This window comes from Sturnira hondurensis, unplaced genomic scaffold (assembly GCF_014824575.4).
Source record: "Sturnira hondurensis isolate 20B ecotype Veracruz unplaced genomic scaffold, ASM1482457v3 Scaffold0001872, whole genome shotgun sequence".
NCBI classification, from domain to species: Eukaryota; Metazoa; Chordata; class Mammalia; order Chiroptera; family Phyllostomidae; genus Sturnira; species Sturnira hondurensis.
In genome coordinates this window covers 15,574,269-15,598,525 of record NW_028074503.1, presented here as the reverse complement: position 1 = coordinate 15,598,525, position 24,257 = coordinate 15,574,269, and positions in this window count along the sequence as shown.

The window sequence follows — 24,257 nt, the reverse complement described above, 5'->3', positions numbered from 1 at the left end:
ATGTGCTAGGAATACACTACAATTATGAAGATGAAGAATGCTAATTGTCCAGCGTTTTAGGTTTTCTGAGTTGCAAGCTCCTCATAATAGTGAACCAGGGAGGCCCTGTTGGTTTTACTTCCAAGTTGTAATAAAGACTGTTACTTTAACCAACACAATTCACTGTAGATGAGCTAAATCCATGTGGAAAAACCGGAACCCCTGCAAGGCTGGGAGACAGAATGCCAATGCAAATGCCAGGGAGCAAAGGCAGAATTTTTTACAGATGCAGAAACAAGAAAGAGACAGCTTTAAGACTGAGGAACCTGGAAAGAAAGACCAGGCAAGTAAGTACCCAGGGTCAGGACTCTGGAAACTCTCACATTTCCATTTTTATTTATATGCGGCTGTGAAGTTTTTAGGGTCACCTGCATTCAGGGAAGATAGGAGCCTTCAGTTGATTTAAATTTCAAAACAATCAATGCATGCACTTCTTTTGTTATTTACTTCAACAGACATTCTTTAGTTCTTGCCCTGAGCCAGGCCTAGAAATGAGGACTTGGTGGAAACCCTTTGGATAATCTCTGCCCTCAGGGCTTTGCCTCCAGGAGGAGGTAAGGAAAAACAGACAGGAAATACAGAATTAAGCAAGTAAACAATACAATTGTAGATGGTAATGAGTGCTAAGAAGAAAATAAATAGGGCAAGGGTGTGAGAAAGAGGCTGGGCTAGGAGAACTGCTTCAGTGAAGGCAGAGGATCTAACGACTCAGCAGTAGAACCTGGAGGAAGGGAGCCATGAGGCACCTGGAGAAGGTCATCCCAAGGAAGAGACAATGGCAAGTGTGAGGGCTTCAAACCGGAATTGCGCTGGTCATGTTGATGGAACAGCAGCAAAGTCAAGAGCAATGCTGTCATTCAGGGGAGTGTGGCAAGAAAGAAGGTCACAGAGACAGGCAGGGGACAGAGCAGGGCTTACAGAACATTCCAAGGGGAACAGGAAGCCATTGTAATGTCTAAACGAAGGAGTAAGGTAATAATACAATGTATGCTTTAAAGTGATCATAGGTTGCTGTGTGAAGAGCACAGAGAGATGACCATTAGTGGACGTGGGGAGATGAGTTAGAAAACAATTTTGTTAGTCTGGCTGCAGATGACATTAACTTCAACTTGGAGTTGGGAACAGGGTTAGGGGGAAGGATGCAGAAACTTGGTCAGATTCAGTAGTGTGTGGCTGGATACTTTCTGGATAGACTTAAGTGATAAAAATACTTTTGTTTGTTCTTTATGTTCTACATATGAGTGAAATCATATGTCATTTGTCTTTTTCTGACCGACTTACCAGTTCTTCACTTAACGTAATACCCACTAGGTCCATTCATACTGTTGCAAATAGTAAGATTTTTTTCTTTTTTATGGACAAATAATATTCCATAGCACATACTTATATAAGCATATATATGTAGTATAATATCTAGATCATCTAAAGTTCTCCTTTTATATTGCATTTTGTCACTATCTTTTTTTCTTAAATATAACTTTTTCTTTTACTCTTCTTTCCTTTGGCCCCTTTTTACCTTGAAAGTCATTATTGAATATTTGTTTTGAGAATTATTAAGAGATCCAGTAAGACTCTGTCTTTCTATAGTCTTGTGTTTAAAATAATGATAAATAGTTGCTATAATGTTGGCCCCTAGGTTTTTAAAAGTCCTTAAGATCCTTGAGGGGTTTGGAAAGGAGTCATTTGAGGGACCAGGAAGCTAAGCTTCTATGGAAGGTCATAGCTGTGATTCTCACCCCTCGCTGCATATTAAAATGGTTGGAACACCCTTAAAAAATACAGATGCCTGGGTCCCACCTGGGACCCATTAAATCAGAACCTGGGTGACTCCAATAATGTGTGGCTGGGGGTGACAACCACTAGTTCAGAGACACTAAACTATCAACTAGCCAATGGAGAAGAACCTAATAAATTTCCATTCACGTAATAAACAACAGTAGTAATTACTAGAGACAAATCATCTATAATCTTCCTCATAGAAAAACTCATGTTCTAGTTGCTACCAAATTATTGTGTTACAGTAGAAGGTGAGAATGATACCTAGCACAAACACCAAAGGAAATCTCAATAAACTCACTGTAGAAATTTATACACAATTTCAAAAAATGCTGTCCCTGTATAAAAGCATTTAGAGCTTTACTCTAGACAAATGTGTCACATTTGCTATAATATCCACTATGGAGCAGGGAGTGGCTTTCGTGTAGCATAAAAGGGTAGACTTTTTTCTGTGGATTGTAACATGGTTCAGCCTCCACTTCGTTTTTATAGAGGTGCTGAACATTCCTGAAGGACAGCAACGCCTTTGGAATTAAGCACACGGCCCCTCCATGTGACTCTTTTGGAGGACAATGAGCATGTGAATACAAGACTGATCTGCATCTTTAACATTATGATCATGCCGCATACTGTATCGCATACTGGTCGGTACTGAGGATCATCATGGGTTCAGACATACTTCCAATGTCAGTGCAGCAACATTAAAAGAAGAAAAGGGGACACTAAAATATATAGCCCTCTCCATGCTTCCAAAATAATCAGATGGGCAGACAGGGGACCTGGGAGGTTTCATGGGCTCTGTGGCCTGGAGTCTGACGTCCACTTGCATTGTCCCTCTTTTCACCTCTCCTCCCATCACCAGATAAGCTCGATATGGACTGGACAACCCAGGGGACCCTATCAACTGGAGAAAAGAGCCTGGGATGATGAGCCTTCTTCACACTGTGAGCTGGAATTTTTTTAAATGTAGATGATTATTTTTACTATTGTAACTGTTGTATTTGTGGCAATTAGCATTTTTAGGCCCTTAAGAAGAACTGACACACTGCAATTTGTTAATGGAAGTTAAATTGATACGAAAGGCACCATTAATGGGAACCTTGATGGAGGGTCTTTACAGTGAGGTTGGAAGCTCAGGGGGACAGGGTTTAGCCTGCAACTAAAGAAACCCAGGGGATCCAACTGTATGGAGGGAGAAAATAAAAATGGTCTCTCTTGAATGTAACTGTACATAAGTGATAAATTGTGGACTAAAGAGTCTTAGAATCCTAAATTTGGAAGGCACTTTTGGGTTAATTAAAATGACCTAAATGGTAAGATAAGGAGACACATCAAGTTAGTAAGCATTGCATCAGGAGGCCCCAGGCACTGCTGCTAGGTACCAGTCTGGATGTGGGTATAAAGACTCCAATACAAAGTGAGGAAAGCTATGTATTTATTATTTTAGCCCTAGAAGGAAACTTAGAGTTCTGCAAATCCTGTTCAGTTTCCAAATGAATGAACAGATCCAGGGAATTAGTCTTTTGGCCATGGTCCCTGGGCAAGAACCCAGTTGTCCTGGCTACTCATTCAGTGCTCTTTCCACCTCACTGTTCTTCTTACCGCACTGGAAATTCACCCTGAGAGGCACTCCTGCTCTTATCCGACTCTGGCATCATAGCAACTGCCTGCTCCGACATGGTTTCCTTCTCAAGCGAGGCACAGAGAAGAGCGTGACTGCACACCTTCCCAGTGAACAGAGGAAGACAGATGCCATCTGAGCAGGCGAATGTGTGTCCTCCCAGTCATTGGACCCAGGCACCTGCGACGTGTGTGCATGTGCAGGCGGAGTCTCACTTTCCATTTGCAAACTCAGAGCTCAGTTCTAATAATAGCCTGTGGTGAGACCTTTCCCCAGAGGCTGCGATGCTCCCATGTGGCAGTCACTTCTAAAACCAGCCCTCTGCTCCGCTTTGCTTCAACGGAAAGCTCTTGGGAAAATCCTGCTTAGACGGACATTCAAGAATAGCAAGCAGCAATGGCTTCATCTCAGAACCAAGCTAATCTCAGTCTAGGCTAAACAAAGGAGTGTGTACAGCAAGAAGTGGTTCAGGCAAAGCCTGGCTGGCAATGCCATGGGCTTCCCATGTACAGGAACTTAAATGATGACCTTTTGGATAGACAACAGGATTACTTCTCCCAAGATTTGTTAGCTATTTTGAGAAGGGAGTGGAGTGGTAATCATTGATGAGGACATCGGGTTTGTGAATTTTCTGATTTAAAACCACAGAAATAAAAGAGGCTTCAGGGAGTAGCGTGATGCAGCCGCAAAGCACCGGACTAAAAGTCATTGTTTTGTTGAGCTTTGTTACTTTGTATGTCAGTTATCTCTCTGGCCACATGTTATCCGGTTGGTCAAATAGGGATCATAACTAACAGTTATTGCTATCTTTGATTCTGCACACTCTCTATTATGATTTCTCGGCAGTGTCTCATTTTAAAACAGTAACAGGACTGAGGATTATCCATGTCCTATAAATGACAAGACTAAGCTTTAGAAAGATAGGATGACTTGCCTAACCTCGTGAAAGTCGGCTCGGTGCAGCAACAGAGCCCAAGTCTTCTAAAGCCTGGTCCAGTGTACTCTTCACTCACTAACTGTCAGGACTCAAACAGAGCTCCGCCAGCGAACAGCTGCCTCGCACCACAGCGGGGGTCCCTTCCCACTTCACAGGTTGCCAAGACCATGGAGTGAGTGGCCATAAGCTTGTCCAATGAAGGGATTAATGGTACCCACATCAAGAACAGCTTCAAAATCCTGATGGGAAGTCGCTCTCCCTTGCCCTAAGTTTGCCATAGAAAACAGAGGAAAGAGAAGCTGCTTAGAAAAGTGGCTGAAACCTCAGGTTTGACAGTCAAGCTACCTGTGTTTGAATACTAGTTCTGACACTTAGTAGCTGTGTGACCTTGACCAAGTCATTTAGACTTTCTAATTCTTTGCTCCAGAAGTGGGGTTAATAATAACACCTACTTTGTGAGGTAGAGGTATTTTTAAATGGCAGTGCATATAATAGGCTTAGCATACAATCATTGCACCACCCTGCCCAGGAAACTGGGGCACTCTGGGAGGTGGTGCTGACCCTGTGGCCACTGTGCAAAATACCGGCCTGGTGTAAGTTAGATTCCAAAATGGGCACTTACAATAGTTTCAAAGAATTGGCTGGGATGCCGGAATTAAAATAATCCCAATGCCTGTGAGATGCTGAGCTCTGCAACAAGACATGATTCTGAAAATGGACTCATCAAGTCTAATATGATATCCTCAGTCTAGATCATTTAGATCTTACAATTCCTGCCTGATACCCATGGAAGGTATTATTCTAGTTACCTTTGTCAAAAAATATGATGCATTAGAATTTATGTGTATATATACACATAAATATACGTACATATTTACATCTACACACATATACATACACACATACATACAGCATTTGTAGTAGTATCATACGTATTGATTAATTTTCCCAAGTCTCAACAATGTAAGTGGAGATTTACCCTTTCCAGTGGAGAAATACAGGACTCATGAAGCTTAGAAATTCAGGTCTTTTTTCATTTTGCCATCCTGCCACTTTGATTAGGAAATCTCTGGGCAACACCTTGGGTTCTGGTAACCCAGCCTGGGGAGCAGACTCACAGGGGATGATGTATCTGCACATCCCATCACAGAGGACTTCGTTGGTGACTAACCCCTTCGGGTGGTCTATGAGAAATAGACCCTCCGTGAACCCTACTTTTTCTTTGTCTCTTGCCCTTGTTTCAAGTACATGTAATCCCCAAATTATTTCAACATTTTCCATTATACATGAGGAAATGATCACCAAGTTCAGACAGTACCACTAATTTCACAAATCACTTGATTTCTGACTATACCAATATAAAACACCAAAAGCCCACATTACATCTAGTTTTAGCAAGTCAAACCTGAGGGACATTTTGCTCCAAAATTATCATTTTACAAATGAGAAAAATGAGAAACAAAGATAAATCTATCCACAGAGTTTCAGTCATTGATTTTAATTGTTTCTAGAATTTCATTTCTGTATGCATTTCCCCACAAGGAAGAAAACAAGTAGTCATTTTCCTGAGAGACAGAGAGAGACACACACAGAAAACGAAAAGCAAAGCAACAGAATTTATCTTTATGAAAGCAAATTCTGTAGATATTTTGCCAAAAAGGACACACAGTGAAAATGGATTAGTTCATTTGAGTGGTTTGTTGAAAATATATATTTCCCGAAGCAGGTGGTGCTATCAAAGTGAATAGGGAGAAAAATGTCGTGTATGAAAAATATTTTTTTCAAAATGCTATTTTTCAAGTAGAAAGGGAAATGACACAGAATCTTACCACTGACTCTGATGGCATATTCTAATGGGTTCTGGCTATATTTTAGAAAACACAAGCCCACGTACAAACAGAAACAAACATTTTCAAAAAGGATATGTATAGAAAACCCTGGAGGTTTTACATTCGTTACATGGAAGAAAAAAAGAAAGACAAACGGCCTGCCAGATAATGAGATGAGTGAGCGAGTAAGTCATTGGAAACTCACAAAACACACTATTTTTGAAACATTTCTAGTACTATTGATATTAGCAGAGGGACACGGATGGAATTAAAAGAAATAAACTGTTGACCCCTAAACATTTTAGCAAAATTCTAAAATTCAGTCCTTTGCAAAAGTACGTCCATGGATCAAAGTATAAATTAATTTGTTTTTAGTATATTTCTATTTCATTATCTTTCTATTTTTCTAGCCTTTTCTTTTCTTTTCAACCAGTGAAATTTAATTCAACAGGCATTTGCTGAACTCTGGTCATAGAATATGGTTTGAATCACAGTGGACATTGCAGGGCATTTGAGATATGGGGATACGTGCCAGTTCGTTAAAATCAGCCTGTTCCGTTAAGTACTGCACTATGTGGGCATCTGTACTGGTCCTTGCCAGCCTGAGACACCATCTAATTCATCATCCTCACCGGGATACTTTTAAAAATATTTCTATTAAAACAACCTATATACCAAAAACTGCATGTAATAATTTTACAACCTCACGTAACCTTCTCCAAGTTTACAACCTTCTTCCTCTTATCGGCGGATTCGCCAGTCTCATCTTCTATCAATCTGTCTGTTGAAAGGACCAGCTCACCTTTTCTTCCATGTGATGTGGGCAGTCTATGCAGCCAGAGTGACAGGGGGTGACGGAGGGAGGGAGCAATGCTGTCCCACTTGGAGAGCTGCGGTGATCAACAGGCCCCAAGCCGAGGGCACCCAGAGAGGGAGGGCCCGATTTCATGCCCAGGTGCACCTTGTTCGAAACCTCTGCTTTCTCCTGTTCTAAACCTTCATGCCCAGGTGCACCTTGTTCGAAACCTCTGCTTTCTCCTCTGCCCGCCCCCCACTGTCTTTACTCTAGAGGCTGCCCTCCACTTCTAGGCATATTGGGAACTCAAATATCAGCTCCCGAGTAATGTTTCTCCTAATCCAGCACCGCCCCCGCCCCCCCCACCCCACCCCACCACCACCACCCCCCCCCCACCCCGCGCCAACGAAAATTCTCCAATTCTTTTCGCTTTTATCACACAGTTCAGCACCTAAGTAAATGTCTACATTTTCCTGGTCACTGTTCCTTTATAAACAATTACATGATGCATTCCATAGCAAATCCTAAGTACTTAGTTTGAAATCTGTACTTGAACTTGCCTTCGGGATTCCTCTCCAATCTTGCTGGCACAGAGGAGTTAGGTAATCCTCCAGATAAGTTTGAGCAGGGTCTTCTTCCTTATTCCTCATGCGACTAACACATTGATATCTACGTAGTATCTCAAGGCAGAATACTCAGAAACATCACAAAAATTTCCCAGACCTCACACCTAGTACACACCGAGGCACAGCCTTGTGAGGCACGTATCTTAAACCTTCCTTGAATCGGTCTCCCCACCATTATCCTGAATACTCTGCGGTGGGACACCTGGACTCCTCAGTACCTCAGTTCTATTCTGGACCTAGAAAAAGGCACCTGTGCTAGGCACTCCTGCTGCCCAGCCTTCTTCTCACTATGCTGTTCCAGAGGTACCTTGTTACAATGACAGTGCAATTGATCCATGGCCCTGCTTGAAACTTCTTATGGCCCCTCTTTGGTGCTGATTCCATGGTGTGAAATTCAAGGTCTTAATACCTTACCCAGTAACAATCATTTACATACTCAAGTGCTTATCAGACCCTGATCAGAAAAGGGACCTCGCTAAGCTTGCTGGTTAACACCGTCTGGGGGAAGCAAAATTTCAGACTGAATGGCTTCCTCTCCCAGTTTTTACTTAGCAAGCAGAAGCAGGCTCAGATAATGGCAATAAAGGCGTTAATTAAGCAGAGTATGGGGAAATGTCAATGAGGATTGACAGCTGTGGCTTCTCACTTAAAATATTAAGTAAAAGTTGCCTGCATTTCTTTCTCCTCCACCCTCGCCTCCTTCTTGCTCCTCCAGTATTTGATTAAATGCACTAGAACAAAAACATCAATTTACTCTCGTTAGAGGGCAAGACATTGTGAATTAATGAAGTCAGATCTGTGGACAGTTTGATTCAATTCTATTACTTTCAAGTCCTTATGATAACTGGACCTTAATCTTTCCGACATAGAGATCATTAGTATCATTTAGTGCATATGCTATTGATCAGCTACAAGTCATTTATAACTAGCAAATATATATATATATACACACATATATAAATTGTACATATACCTAAAAATACACTATACATATACATATATCAACATATGTGTATTGTGTTTTTGGTCAACCTATATTCATAATGATTGCTAAAAGTAATTTTAACTATATTTGTGTTTATAACTGTCTGTTTTGGGTTTTCAGAACTTATTAACTGTTAATTCTTAAAATACACTGTTCCTCTGCGCTTTTAAGGACACCTTCCAAAACTCACATTTCTCAATCTCTCTATAAAGAAAACAAGTTTTTTTAAAAATCAAACTTCAGTCCCACCTCTTCTCAGTTGGGTGGGACCTGAATTGAAAGTTTTTTACTCTAAGAAGCATCAAGTTAAAATAATGATGACATTATTGCAAGACACCTACAATATGAGTCAAATTGCTTTCTGAGCTTGAAGGCAAGAGTTTGGAAACTGTATTACTGGATGAAAATCTCGAAAGCAACAATGATACAAGTTTCATTACCTGGTGTCATGCTTGTAACAGTGAAGCTTTCCATTTTAAATGGTATTTATTGTAAGCTAACCAGATTGTGAGCATTTAATTGAATATATCAATTTTCAGGAGACCAGAATTGTTGTGTTTGCTTAGAAGCTTGTTCTAGGGTCCCTGCCCCCCCACAACACTAGAAATATGTAGCAATTCTTTTTTTTTTGTCTGAAAAAAGCTTCAGGTAAAGCTGTGATTTGCTTCTGCAATCATATCAGTTACTCTAGCAAAATGCAACTCCAGATCTCGCATGACAGTTTACAAATTAAAACCTGTAGAAATAATTAAAAAAGGAGATATGTACACTAGTGTTCGTGAAAATGTAAAGCTTTAGCAGGCAGCTCAGCTGACTGATAACTAGACGTGAGGTACAATCTAATTGTACTTAACTATTTCTCAGGGCAGAAACTGCATGCCTGGCGGTTATATGCTGGGAAGGAGAAAGGGTGTGTGCAATATTTTGCTCTTTTAAAGGTTCATACCAGGAAAAATATGACAGAGGGTGGGAGGGAGTATTACCATTTCGGTGTTAAATAAATTGCCGCGAATCTTTTGTATCTTCCCAGTAGGTTCATCTGCCCTTGCTCATTTTCATTCTGCCTGATGACTTCTTCAGCAAATGTTTTTAGAGCAATTACCCTATTTAAGTCACTGTGCCGTCATCAGTCATTTGTTCTTCAAACTGGACTTCTAATTCCCTGGATCAGACTTTGTATCTTTTCTGACTCCTTGGATCTACACTGCAGCCTTCTGCACATGCCTGGGCAGAGGTTATACGTCCCATAATTCTTCCAAAATAAATTACATAGTAAAGAAAGGTAGCATGTTTCCAGTCCTGAAGATTTTCTAAGACACTCTCACTTAGCAGCCTTTCACTTATGTTATTGTTTCCACGCTGCTCTTTACTGCAAGTCCAGATACAACTCTCAGGTATGTATCCCCGTGAGATTTTTCACCCAGGGGCCTGGACCCAAACTGTAATAACTGTCAGCGGCAGCATTAATTGTCCCTGTTCTTGGCAGCTGGGGTGTGAAAACTGGTGTGGAGAAAGAGACAGAAATTTCTGTTCATCCCAAGAGATAACCACCAGGAACCCAATGCGGCCCATTAGGAGGACAGCTGTGCAGAGGCAAGTTTCCTATCTGTCTGAGCCGCTCCTGCAGCCCCGGTAAATGAATACCTTAAATCCCTAGAGCCAGCGAACTTCTTCGGGATTTTCTCCTAATCTTATAGAGCCTGATTGTGTCTGGGCCTCAGGCATTTTCTAATTGTGAGTAATTTGCCTTCAGAAGCTCAGGAGCCTGCATCTCAGTGAGTGCAACCCTTCAAAGATTCCAGAACAGAACAGTTCATTTCCACCTTAGTCCCTTTACACATCGCTCCCTTCCCCTTGGTAGGAACTCTTATCTTCTCTTTAGGAGAAGATAAACAATACTCATCCTTTAAGGATCAAAATACAAAGCCCATCTCTCCCATCTGTTTCCCCTGATTACTTCCCGCCCAGAGCTCCTGCAGCCTGGCCACCCACCCACTACTTTTCATTTACTGCTTAGTACACACCACTGCATGTGTATGTATGCCCTTTCTCTGTTTCCCAATCTGCATTGTAATGACCCCAGTTCGGAATTCTTGTTTCTGTGCAGTGTCTAATACACTATACAGAGGATGTTAGTATATTATATAACTGATTAGTTCTAGTCACCCTGCTTGTAGCAAGAACTAGGCCTAGAAACTCTGATGGTTATGGCTCCTGCCCTTTGCCATTCGCTGTTTGCACATATTTGCACATTTAATAGCTTTACCCCTGTAGTGCGATTGTTAGCCCTTTGTTCCTGAAGGCAGAGGTCTTGGTAGCTTTGCCTGACGGCATTAAAGAAGACTCAGAGGGAAAGAACTATGTAGGGGAACATCCCGAGCCGAGGAAGGGACTTGATCAAAGGTGTAGAAATATGAAAGTGACTAGGTCAGAGGCTAATAAATATTTTAGTCTAAAGTTCCAACAGCAGAGGGAGCCAGCTGGGGCAGTCCAGTTTGAGATGCACACTCAAAATCTGGACGGCACTCATCCGAGGAGGTGGAGAAAAGGACACCTGTTCCTGAGTGGAGGTTCAGACTCCATGGCCTTCAGGACCCGGGTCTGGTGGAGACCTTGATTCTAAGATCAGTGCCATAGTTTATTTTGTAGAACAACTTAGAGAGGCCATGAAGAGCCCAAACATTTGGCCCAGCATTATTCTGGGTGTGTCTGTGAGGCTATTTTTGGATGAGATTAACCTTTGAACCAGTAGACTAAGTAAAGCAGATTGACGTCCCTAATGTGAGTAGGTCTCATCCAGTAAGTGGAAGACCTGAACAGAACAAAAAGGCTGAGCGGGAGGGAACTTCTCCCGCCTGACTGCTCAGCTGGCGTATTAGCCTTCTCTGGCCTTCGATGTTGGACTAAAGCATTGGCTCTTCTTTGGATCTGGAGCCTGCCAGATTTTGGACTAGAACTTCCATCACTGGCTCTCCTTGTTCTCAGGCCTTCAGGCTTGAACTAGAACCATGCCATTGGCTCTCCTGGACCTTAGCTTGCCGAATGCATATCTAGAGGACTTGTCAGCCTCCCTAATCACATGAGCCAGTTCCTTGTAATAAATCTCTCTCCCTTTCTCTCTGTATGTGTGTGTATATATTATACGTGCATGCATGTAATATATATGCATATATAAAATGTATAATATATGCGTGCATGTATACATAATATATGTGTGTTATATACATGTATGGATATATAATAAATATTAATGTAGTATACAATAATATATAATAATATATGTTATAGGAGTGTGTGTGTGCATGTGTCCCATTGGTTCTGATTCTGTGGAGAGCCCTGGCTAATACAGTCAGCGCTGTCTGTTTCAGAAAGTGCTGCCTTCTGACTAGTGGGGATCGAGGCACGGGTAAGCTGGCTTCAGCCCCAGCCTAGTCCATCAAACAATGCCTTCAGCCTTCCAACTGGACCATTTGCTTCATTTGTTCTAAGACGGAAAATAAGTTTTGTCTTTTTCCCCTCTGTTCTTACCAATCTGTCCTTTGTTATTTGGCAAGAGTTAGTAGCTTTTCTTGTGGACTGACTGGATCTGAAAATAACATGGTTATTTTTTGTTTAAACATAATAGCAAAGAAGAACTTGAGCTTATATGCAATTTAGCCTTATCAAGCCCAGACATATTTGTTTGTGTACAATCAGCACGCCTGAGTGATGTCAGAAGAGCTCTGAAAACAATATATTTTGAAGCCAGAGTTGTTAGTGGGTGGAACCCTCCCAAATAATAAGCATTGTACACATGATTGGAACCAGAATGAGTTATTTAGTCCAATACAACCTGCTTTAGTCCATACAGCATGTCATACCACTCAGAAACAAAACAGGAAAGGGGAAATAAGTGAAAGAGAATGAGCTAAACATGAAGGAAATAATCATATATTTGTGGCTCTCTATAGGCACGCAGTTAACACTTCTTTTGTGTGTGTGGGTGACATTGGTTAATAAAATTATATAGGTTTCAGGTATGCCATTCTATAATACATCATCTGCATATTGTGTGTTCATCACACCAAGGCAAGTCTCCTTTCATCACCATTTATCCTCACCTTCATAATTTTTAATATAATAAATTACATTTATACATGCACGTGTATACGAATACATAGGCAGATGTCATGCTGGAGGTATTACAGACACATTTATACCGAGAGAGGGTTGGTGTTACTGATGAATTAATTGCCCAACACTGAGATATTCAGAATGCCCAAAGCCCATTAGAGTCCTGGTCTTTCTCTCCCTGTGTTGTCTTCCCTGTGCATCATCATAGGCTACCCTGAACTCTCTCTCTCCATGTGCCCCACCCCATGTGCCCCCAAGCTACTTCCACTCAAATGGGGCACTTCCAAGCCTCATGACTGATGGGGGCAGAGCGTTCTCTCTGAACTTGCTGTTATCAAGAAAAGGATTATCCACATCTCAGACACTGTATTTCTAGTAACATTGCTAGTTTTGTTCCAAACTGTCTTTGCACATATGTGTAAAAGAAATTGGAGAACAGTTTCCATTAAAAATGAGTACAAACTCTGACAATGAAATGCCCTTTGCCTGTCAATGATGTTGGCAAAATATAATATTCTGCCACCTTTGGCTTCCTTCCCCAACCTCTCACCTTTTAACACACCCTAGGGGCTGATACCTACCGTTAAATGTACTGATGGATGTTGAAGGGAGGTTTCATATCTATTTTATAGCCATGGCATAGAAGTGATACTCTCTAGTGATGAAGGAGATGGCATATTAAGAAACTAAAAATTCAGGAAGTTTGTTCTAAGAGAGAGAGTTGCAAAGGAGAACATTTTTCATTCCTTGGACTCCAAAATAAGCAAAACGTAGCCACTTAACAGAGTTTGTCTCAATTGTTGAGTTTTCTGTATAAGTAAATTTTGAAACACAATGTTGGTTTTTAGGCCTTGCACTCAAAGTTTTGATTTATTAGGTTTGAGCAGGGCCTTTGGTATCTGGATTTTAAACAAACAAGCAAACATACCCCTAAACTATTCTGATGAACGAAATCTGTTAAACCACACTTCGAGAATACCAACACCCTTGTCTTGTCCCTGCCTCGCCCCCTCCTCATTCAGTTTCTCCTAGGATAAGAATAGAGAGGCATGCCTTAACGTTTTTAACCTGAACACCTTTTGACTTATTTTTGGAGACTCTAGTATCTATTGCTAGCTTTTCATTTGCTGACTGTTACTATGAGATATTCCTCTAACCAATCAGAATTTGGTTTATTTATTTAATCATAGAGAAATGACAGCATATAGCAATCATGATTCCCATATCGTTCTGATAAATAATGTTTGTAGAACTACTTTAGAATCTGAAAATTTCCATGCAAAAGTAGGAAACTGCTCAAGTTATGAATATGCACACTGGTGGTTCATGCAAGAAAGTATTCCCAATACGCCTGATGCTCACTCACCGGTCAGCTGGCGCAATCAGGGCTGGACGTCCGAACATCATGCAGTCATGAGACAACAGTGAGAATGGAAGGCAAAGTGTACCATTCATGAGTACTTCTGAGAGGAAAGAGAGTAATAAATCATGGCAACCTGTGGATTACGTGGGAGAACACTGTCAGGGAAACGGGCTCTAAGGTGGCCTGAGGGGTGGAGACATTTGAGGCAGGAGGAAAAGGTCGAAAGGGGCGAGAGCTGGGCACCAGCACCTCAGAAAGTATGGGAAGATGCAGAAAATGACAAGAGAAACGGTTTGAATCTCCGGAAATCGGAAAGTCCATCCCGTCTCATTCCCCACTTTGGACGTACTCAGGCTTTACCCACATCGACAAGGCTCCCGTATTTGTTTGACTGATCAGCTTGCTGAAAGTGCCAGTCAGTACATATAAATCTCTTCAGCGTTTACAGCAGTTTAATATACCATCCAAGGAAACACTACAATTATTGACCTATTGATACTTTGAAAGGGTCTCCATTTTAACTTAATGAATATGTACTAACCTAAAGGAAAGGACAAACAGATTAAAAAGCAAAACACAACTGTCCTTGTCCTTGGATTTATGTGCTTCTTTTCCAACGTGCCACTGGTGGTGGTGGTGGTTGTTGTTTTTCTGGTAACTTTTTTTCAATATCTACATTTTTATATATAATTTTCTACCTAAAAATAAGGGGAAAACCCATAGGTACCCTGAACACTTTTTAAAGTACTTTTCTATACTTTACATGCGAGCACAAAGGGATATCTTTCTCTACTTTGAGCATAACAATTTAATAGACTTTTAAAATAGGATGTCAAAAACAAAAGAATAATTTTAGTCAAATAGCATGAGAACCATGTGTATGGGCTGTTCCTCCGATAGGCTGTTTACGCTCCACTTCCTTCGCATGTACTTGTTAAGTGATTCATGTAAGTGGCCAGAGTTAGAGATCTGAATTCCCTGCTTATCCAATCAAAGGGGCAGGAAGCACTCAGCCCTCCTGCCTTAACATTTCAGACACTATCGGTATGAAAACACATGGATGACTGTTTCGATACAATTTTAAAAAAGAAACTCAAAAGAAAAGGCAAGTTCTTACTGACTGTTGACGAATGTAAGGTGCTAGAGGAGCTAAAAAAAGAAGCAGAAGGCTTTGGGGACTCGGCATCTGATTGTAAAACACAAGATTTCTTCCTGAGTCTTATTACATGGATTCCCACAAAACAACAAAGCCTGAATGAGAAGAAAGAGCTGTAGGCTGATAATAGACTGGAGGCCAAGTTATGAACCCATGAACCAGACACTTTAAATTTCTCTGCCTCGTTTCCTACCTGGGTAAAAGGAGGTACCTTTGTCAGAAGCTACCCCAGATACCACAATACAGTTTTGGAGTAAATTGAACACTGTGGCTGTGCTGGTCACTGAGCTACTGTCTCTCAGCTTTAAGTGCACCTTCCTGCTCTCCTAGGTGGCGCCCAGTGGGGGGCCGTACAAGATGGAGCAGAAAGAGGCTGTTGCCTGTGTTTTTATTCACAGATGTTTCTTCATCTTCCCGCGTTGTCTCATTCCCTTAGCAGTTGATTCCAACTTAAAAAATCTCATCTCCACTTCCCAGATCAACTCTACTGTATCTGCTCAGAAATCCCAGCATTCTTCAGAGAACTGTATCCCAGCCATACAGGGAACCCTGGCAGCTTCAGGGGCAGCAGCTGGACCACAAGCTCTTCTTTGAAGTCTGGTTCTTCTTTGAAGTGGGTTCCTCCAATTGACAGGGTTCTAACAACTCCAGACTCTCCCTGGGCCATGTGTAGAAGCTGCATCCTACAAGGTCCGCTTCCGTGTTGCCTCGGTAGTCCTGTTTTATTATGTCAGCCCCCTAATATTTCTTTAAAGAACCTGCTTTATTACATTCCACTGTTGAAATAACTACTGTGTGTTTACTTTTCCTAATTGGAGCCTGATAAATTTAGTGGTTAAAAGCAAATGGGAACATTTATAATATTAAAAATATTTTCAAACTAGCTATATTACTTCTTCTCCGGGATTGTGAGACCCTATCCTTTTCTCCATGGGCATTCTTTGTATGGGTGTTTTTGAGTAGAGGCCCTTTCTCTTTTATCATTAAGCTCTCTCATGTATCTTTGTCACTGAAGTCTGTCCATAGGTAGAGTTCTCCCCATACAAGTTGTTTCTTCTTCCTGAAACACAAAAGCAGGTCAAATAGTCTTACTGTGAAGACTTCTTTCTGGTAAGTTAAATCACAATTAGTCTCAAGTCAGATCTAACATGAGCTTTACTGGTTTCTGCTTAATAGTAGGAGAGTTTGTGGTAGAGATGTTGTGCCGTGGTGACATTTGCAGGCAAAACCAACCAGGTGGTCGTTATACCTACAGCCAGGAATTAATGTGCAGCAGTCAGCGAACCTGCCTCACTGCAAAACAAAAGCTTTCTGAAATAATTGGCTTCTTGCTGCATCACAGCCACAACAGGTAGACAGGGAGGCATATGGGAATTGGGAAGCTTGGGGACACAGAAGCTTCCCTTCTAGTGTGGCATTATTCACGAGCCCTGATCCTTCCATTCTGAACATTGGGTGATAGTTCAGGAAGATAATGGCCTCTGCCCAGGATCCGAATTCCTAGAGGACAAGAGGAGGCAGCACCCAGACTTCATTATAAGTTGGTCCTCTCATAAGTTTCTGCAGCATGGAATCAGGAAAGTCTTCCACCAAACTGACAGGGAGTTTAGTGCATAGCTTGTATCCGTGTTGGAAATATACTCCAATTTGATTCATTCATGCAATTTGTCTATCTGTAACTGAATATGAAATGTGGGACATATATCCTGAATTATCTCCATGTCATTGTTATTTTTTATTAACTACATAAGCCGTGATATGTCCTATAAATTTAATTATGATGATGTACTTTTTTAAAAGTCCCCCTCAGCAACTGGAAGGGGCAGAAATCATTTGTCAGGTCACATGTCCAAATATTAAATTCAGAGAACAAAGCTGACTGAATGATTGGCATAATATAGGCCTTTCTAAATACCAAAGTCTAGTAAAAGACGATATGAAAACATCGAATGTTAAATCACAATTTAGGTGTGACTAAATATCTGTCATTGACCAGACTTCATCCAAGGGGTTCAACTGCAGCACATTCGGTTTGTGAATGAGCTCCTGGGGGGGAAATAAGGCCTCTGCTACACTAAAAACATTTCTAAAGCACTAACTCCTTGCTACCTTTCAACACAGTTCATTTTTCTTGTACCTTAAATTCTCTGGTATATTGTAAACTCCTTGATAGAAGTGGATCTGGGATTAAAGTAAAAGGACAAGGAGGTCTTCCATCTCAGCCTCTCCTTATTCAAGCATTTGGTCCTCTACATCACCTTCACTATCACGCAGCCTTGGTTTGAACACTGTCCCACCATGGGACTCACTAACCAAGAAAGTGAACCATACAGGTACATTAATTCTGCTTTCAGAATGAGAGCACCTAATCTCCTTGTTTCTTAGAGAAGTTCAGTTGAAGGCAGTCATGAGATATTCCTAACATTTTTCTTCAGAGCTGAACACTGACTCTCTTTTGGGTTCTTTGAAAGATTCTTTGGCATCCTGCTGGTTTCTCAGTCATTTCCAGTTTGCTTTTGTCTATTTACTTGTCACACCCTAAGTTTAATACAACCAAATAGTACTACAAACAACACTAACTGATTTATTGAGAACTAACCATGTGTTGGCCACTGTTCTCTCAAGTTTACCACATTGACATTTCCTAAAACATCATGAATGTAGGTGTCTGGGTCCTTATTTTTAGAGCTAAGGGACATGAAGTAAAGCAAATGGCCCAAGCCCAGTTATTGGCTATAGTAACGCTGAACCCAGGGCAATGCGACTCCGAAGCCCATTCATGGTGCTAAAGCCAGGCATGATCTCTCTCCACCTAACTTCCAAGTGTTTGTTACTCCTCTTCATACTCTCACAGCACCTGGCCCAATGATTAAATAATATATCTCCTCAAATGAATGAATGAATGAAAAACTGTGTAAATGAATGCTGGAGACACAAAAATTGCCTCTTCGAGACCACCGGAATGCAGAAGAAAATCCAAAGGGACTTAAATGAACAAAAGACCATCTTTATTACTGTCTTTCCTCCTCAACTCCATGTGTCAAGGCCTAATTTACATCTCTATTAAAACATATGTAAGTTAAAACTCAACATTTTACCCAAACCCTCTTTTACCTGTCCCATTCTCTGTCCCCTCCCCTTGGGTTTTTAACAAAGGTTTCAAGTCTTGTTCTCTGTGACTGCTGCTTCACTGCCACATCAATCCTATTTGCCAATCCTCTCCTGCGTCCATTACTGTTAGACCCACACAAGTCATCTCTCTTGGAGGGTGGCCCCCGTAACTAGCCCTCCTCTGGTCCCTTGCTCTGCCCTGGGTATGTTCCATCTTGCCACAGCCCTTTAACACCAGCAGTGATTCTGTATTTAGTTTGAGTCCAAACCTCTTACCTGGAGCTGTGGGCCCGTATCTCTCTCCAACGCTGCCTGCAGCATTCTCCCTCCACCCCTTGTGACCCTTCCCTGGCTTGCGCTTTCAGTTCCTACCTGGGTCAAGCTTTTTCCTAACTCAGGGACTCAGAAGGTTTCTCCCTACATTTACCATTCTTTGGTTCTTAACTTACCAATCATGTTCTTAATGAAACCTTTCTGGACAATCCCATCTAAAACACATCTTCTATTATTCTTCATCTCCTTTTTTGCAGTCTGAACCTTATCAGGGGTTTACTTGCGTTGGTTGGGTTTTCATTTGTCTCATCCATTAGAATGTGAACTTTAGGAGGAGAGGAATTGTGTCTGCTTTTCCATGTGTGTTGATATACACTAGACCCCTTTTAAAGCTGTTTTTCTCTCTGTACAGACACAATGGCTAAAGCCCTATCTCTGCTATTCAAGGTTCTATTTGTTCTCCAACACAGCACTGAAGGTGGAGAAATACTCAGCACCTGTCCCCCTACATTTTTTAAACCTTACATACACAGTATTGAATGCCTCTGCTTCCTGAGCTTTGTGTGACGGTGTTATTGTCTCTGTTTCTTTGTCACCTCCTCTCTTACGTTGGCCCCATAGTCCCTACACTTGGGAAGGACAGGTCCCTCAAAGCAACACTCACTGGCTCACCATGTTTATGGCACCTACAGTGAAGTAGCTTCTCCCGAGGCTAAAATTCCTGAGAGGTTGAATCACCTTTACTCCCCTGGAGAGAACAAGACAATTTCCCTCTGCTCTGAAATGCTGCCCCTTCTTCTATCTTCTTACCTCCCACCAATTGTGTCTACGTCAAGGTTCCCCCGTGTACACACTGGTTGGCAGATCCTAGGTTCCTCATCTGTCCAATGTTAGGTAGGCAGGCTCAACTTCTTTCCTTTTATTACTCATCCTAGATAAATATTCATATTTTTGACAAGTTAATTACTGAGTTGCAAGATTACATTTTAACAGGATTTGTCTTCTCCAGATAGTGCTACCACTCAACATTTAAAAATATGCCTTTTGGATATCAGTGGGTATAGAAATTTGGGGCAATAAGAATTTAGAATAAGCTAAAAATCCCATGTCATGGTCTCCACATAGTTTACCTATGCCCAGAACCACAAGTGACACTTCATTCTTTGCTTATTTATGCATAGAAAATGGAGCCGTGTGCTAATTTTAGCATTACAAATTAATATGCACATATATATTTACATATTTGGTATATATACTGTACACACACACATATCCACATACTTATACACACAACACACACACAACATTGTATCCAGAGAATGATCAAATTAATTAGAGCGTGTAGTAAGTTAATGTTTCCTGGAACCAGTGTTGAGGAAAGAACACCTGGGAAACAACTCAGCAGATGGCTCCTTAAGTTGAGGATTTTTAGTTCCAAAGAGGCTTTAATAATGGACCTAAGCTGGAGTACAGTGTTGCATGACCTGGCCTCTTCTGCAGCCGTATCATGCCATCTAGATGAGGGATCACTGGCTTATTTGTGGGTAGGTGAAAAGGCAGTCATGCTTGATTGCAGGTCAAGTAAGGACCACTTCCAGCTTCATCAAGTAAACTAACTCTCTGACTTAGAGAAGCCAAATAAGGGTGTGAGTTTTTTCATTCAATGCAGGAGAGGCACATTACTAACTAAACAATTAAATAACTACATATGTATTTATATAAACACCAGGAGATACTCAGAGCTTGTGAATGTGTATATTCTCTCTCTCTCTCTTAACATATGACCTGAGTTAAGCAGCGAGTTATCCTGACATTTCACTTATCTTTCCACTCATTTTCTTTGCCAGAAAGGGATTTGCCACACTTGCAGGCAACAAAAGACAAAACCATCTCATCTTTCTGTATCTTTCAGCATCCCTGGGGGAATGTGTGAACATGGTCAAATGCTTGAGCTTCTTGAGCTGATGAGGAAAAGAAAGAAAGAAATGTTTCTTTCAGATGCCAGGGGTTGTATGGAAACCCTTTAACTACTACTAAGTTGCAGAGGATGGTGGGGAAAGGGGGTGCATGCAAAGCTACAGAAAGGGGAGACGTGCCAATGTCTGACATGTGCCAATGAGAAATCTGACATGTGCCGATGAGAAATGTAAAACCAATGTGCCAATGAGAAATCTAAAAACAAGCAATTATACATTTTTAAAAGGTCTGGGATTGATTGGGTTTGTTTTTTTTTTTCAACTTCAGGAAATTTTACCTTGCATATATTGGAAACTTCTTTTCTTTTTTATTAAATGTATTGGGGTGACACTGTTTAACAAAATTCTACAGGTTTCAGGTGCACAGTTCTACAACACAGCATCTGTACACTGTATTGTGTGTTCACCACCCCCAGTCAAGTTTCCTTTCATCACTGTTTATCCCCTGCAGACCCTCCTGTACCTACCCCCACCTATTTTACGCGCCTACGCCATCCTTCACAATCACCACACTGTTGTCTGTGTCCATGAGTTTTTTTCTCCCTCCTTTGTTCTTTTTTGCTTAATCCCATATCATTGGGGACTCTTAAACAATGTTACATGTGAAATAAATATCGCTAATATTCCTTGGTGGAGAAAAACTCAACAAATGCACCATGCTTGTATATGCTCCGACTTCACAAGTTTAAAAAAACATTTGGAAAAAGGATTATAACATTATTAACAGCACTAGAAAATTCAAGTATTTTCAAATTCACATGATTTTTCTAGATGTGAGACTAAAGTGGAATCCTGATGTACGAACACATAATCAAAATGTGAGTTTTTACTCAAATGATGTTCTATTGGGCCTCTGTACTAGATAAACTGAAAATATGCCATGGTTCAACTTGAAGCGTAACAACTTACCATCATAAAAAACTAATACAACCTAGTTCACGCACGGAAAAACTAAATATTGTTTTTTCTGACATCTCATGTAATTGTTTTTTTCCCCACCTAATGGATAAATTTCTATTCTGTTTAAATTGCTTATAGTGATAGTGTAATTCTTCACATGGCACCTTTTTGGCATTCCACAGTCTAAGTTGGTAGTTTATTAATTTGTCTTGGGCCTTACTCTCAGACTTAGATACTAAGCCTGTAAATAGAATTAGAAGTGAACAAAATTAGAATGCACTATTGCTAATTGTTTGAGATTCCTAGAAATGGATATGAATAACTTTTAATTCTTTATCCATGGCATATCTATAACATGAAACATTAAGCCGCAACCATTAATTTAAAGACATCAAATTCAAATCAACACACTTTGGCCATTTGAATTACCCATTTTTACTTTGCAGGAGAGGAGTTTGAATTTAAATTTTTTGCACATCTCTCTCATCCTGGGATTTGACCAAGTTTGAGTAAAAGCTGGAACACAGAGACTCAGACTAAAAAAATATGTTTGTGATTCATAGAGGAAAGATCTGATGTCTAAAATATTTTTGCAAAATGTCCAAGGTAGCTGCTAGACCAGACACAAGAGATGATCAAGTTTGAAATTTTTGAGTTTGGGCGTTTTTGGTTTTTTTTAGAAAAACAGAATGTAATTCAGTAACTTCTAAAAGTCATGGCTCAAAGGACACTTATATCCTTTTAGGAGTTATGTTTATACAGATGTAAAAGTAGTGGTGCTAACAATCAGTATGGTAACAGCTACTTCAGACAAGCCATGAAACACTAAGTGATGGAGACCCTTCTAATTCTTTGGGCCATCAGTGGCTAGGCAGCGATATTATTTTAAAGTTCCCAAAGATTCTAGCTTGATAGAAATTTGATGTTTGTGAGATATTCAGTTACTTTCTATATTTGCTGCATGGAAATTTCAAATCTGTTCTAAGAGGAAATCAGGATCTTAAGCTAACATGTATCAGTAAGATAAAGTGAATTATTCATTTTATTAGATGATCGCAGAGAGAGGTTAATCAATACAATATTTATCTCATGGGTTTCATTTTCCAGAGTGGTGGTTAGGGTGAGTAAATAAACTATAAAGTTCATCTAAGATTAATCAAATAATCATGAATCAATCAATAGTAACCAAGCAGTAATTTGCCAGACTGTGCTAAGCACCATGTGGGCTACAAATAAATAGCATAGACGTTAAGCCTGGGCAAGGACAGGGAGTCCACGGGGCTGTAACGACCTGCTAACATGGAGTCTGCTTCCTCTTCCAGATCTTGTCTGGATTCTGGAGAACCTGAATTTCCCTTTATGGGTAGCCCTGAGTCCCCTTCTAGTTACTGCGTGGTCCTTTTTCCAGGTCTGTTCCCAGAAGCTGGATAGTATTTGGGGAGTGCAAACTCTTAGACTTGAAAGATAGCCAAGGATCCTTTAAAGAACTGTTTCTAAGAGGTCAGACATGCAGACTGGGGGATTCCTTCACCATGTGTGACTACCTGGGGATGGGAAGAAAAGGCAGGTGGCTGAGAGCCTCGGCCAAGGTTCCCTTTCCCGGTGCCTTCATGTTCAGATAGAGCTCTGAGAAGTCTGAGAATTTTAAATTCAACTTCACCTTCCATGTTGTTATGAAGGTACACCTGAATAGGTAAGATAAAGCAATTTGTTTAATATTTCATTAGCCTAATTTATACTTTTAATTACATTGTAGACATTAGGTGTGTGGTACCTTTGTCCTTATTCAATAAAATGTTTAGGATGAGCTAAAAGTATTCTCATTGTCTACAAGAAATTTACATTTCAGGAGATGAAATAAAACATACAAAATATTCATTGTGCTTCTGAAGGAGCATACAATCTTTAACCCCAGCCTATTTGATACCCATTTATTCTTATTCCTTTGGTATAGGTAAAGAATTCTTAGCATGGCATGTAGCTTACTCAGGTCCTGAAGGAATATTTTGTTCAGGTGACCAATTCTTCCTAGTTTTCTTTTAAGGATATTCCAGGATTAGTTCAATATAATGCCTTTAGAATATGCAATATTAAGTTTGCATGTAGGTATGCGTTAACATAAAAATCTAAATTCTTTTTGGAGTTTGAAAAGTGATGACTGAAGACATAGCTATCTACAAGGAAGCTCTTGGCTAAAGATATTAAATATATGAAGTACATATTTATCAGATTATCCCAGTTTTATCAGTACATATAATATAAAAGGTAATCAAGTTTACTAAACTAAAAAAGTGTGTCTGTAGGTTTGGAATAACTCCATAATATGGTCTATCTATCTATCTTTTTGTTGTGGAAAAAAAAGAAATAATAAAATATTTCTGAAATGTTATACCTTGGATATGGTCCCTGACCCACAGCATGAACGCATATGATTGTCTGCAGGTACTTTTCAAAACAGACTTTCATATGCAGAACACGTGCCTGCAATCTATATTTACACCACAGAGGAGAACAGAAATAAAGGTAAGAAGTTCTGCCCCTTTTTTTCATTATTAAAAAATGTATTTAAATTGAATGGGTCTAATATTCAACTGTCTCCTAATACCTTTATCTGGTAGGCTAGCTCTTCATGCCTCTTTGGTAAATAACTAAATGTTAAAACACACACACACACAAATACATATTTAACAAATAGACTGGAACAAATAAAGCCTCAATGGGCCATTTGAAGCTTGGGACAATTGGAAGATTATTGA